Genomic DNA, 475 nt, shown 5'->3' with positions numbered 1-475 from the left:
TACGGGGCCTTGCCCATGCCACTCTTATCTTAGGATCCTGTTTAAGCACTGTTGACACGAAAACAAGACGGCCAGCGTCGTCAAACAAGGGAAGATGATGCACTATATATACATACCCATGTTTTGTCGCCCCCATGAATCCATGATGCTTCCTTCTTCATGATTGATCCATACCATTCTTTCTTCACGATTGATCCATACCATTCTTTCTTCATGATTGATCCATACCATTGGAGAATTTGGGATCTCATTCTCTTATCAGGGAGAGGGGGAGCATCCTCCTGCATCATCACGGTACAGTAAGCGAGGGGCAGGGCCTTGACCTCGAGCATCCTGGTTTGATTGCACCATTTCATTTGGACCAGATCTCCTGGCGGCACCACCAGTCAGGACTCAGGCAGTCACTCAGTCAGTGTGAGCTGCATGGCTGGCAAGAAGTCTGAAGGCTTTGTCCGTTGCTCTGCAGCTAATTCTG

The 475-nt window shown here is 48.6% G+C and overlaps 1 long non-coding RNA gene across 1 annotated transcript in view; it reads right to left on the bottom strand.

Moving 5' to 3' along the window:
- Positions 1-475, bottom strand: part of LOC119297305 — an 892-nt gene continuing 417 nt past the window's right edge. The window contains exon 2 of the long non-coding RNA XR_005145613.1: positions 1-281. This is a non-coding gene — a long non-coding RNA (uncharacterized LOC119297305). The remainder of the gene's footprint in view (positions 282-475) is intronic.

This window comes from Triticum dicoccoides, chromosome 5A (assembly GCF_002162155.2).
Source record: "Triticum dicoccoides isolate Atlit2015 ecotype Zavitan chromosome 5A, WEW_v2.0, whole genome shotgun sequence".
Taxonomy (NCBI): domain Eukaryota; kingdom Viridiplantae; phylum Streptophyta; class Magnoliopsida; order Poales; family Poaceae; genus Triticum; species Triticum dicoccoides.
Note: the sequence above shows the minus strand (reverse complement) of the source record. Positions and strands in the feature narration are given on the sequence as shown.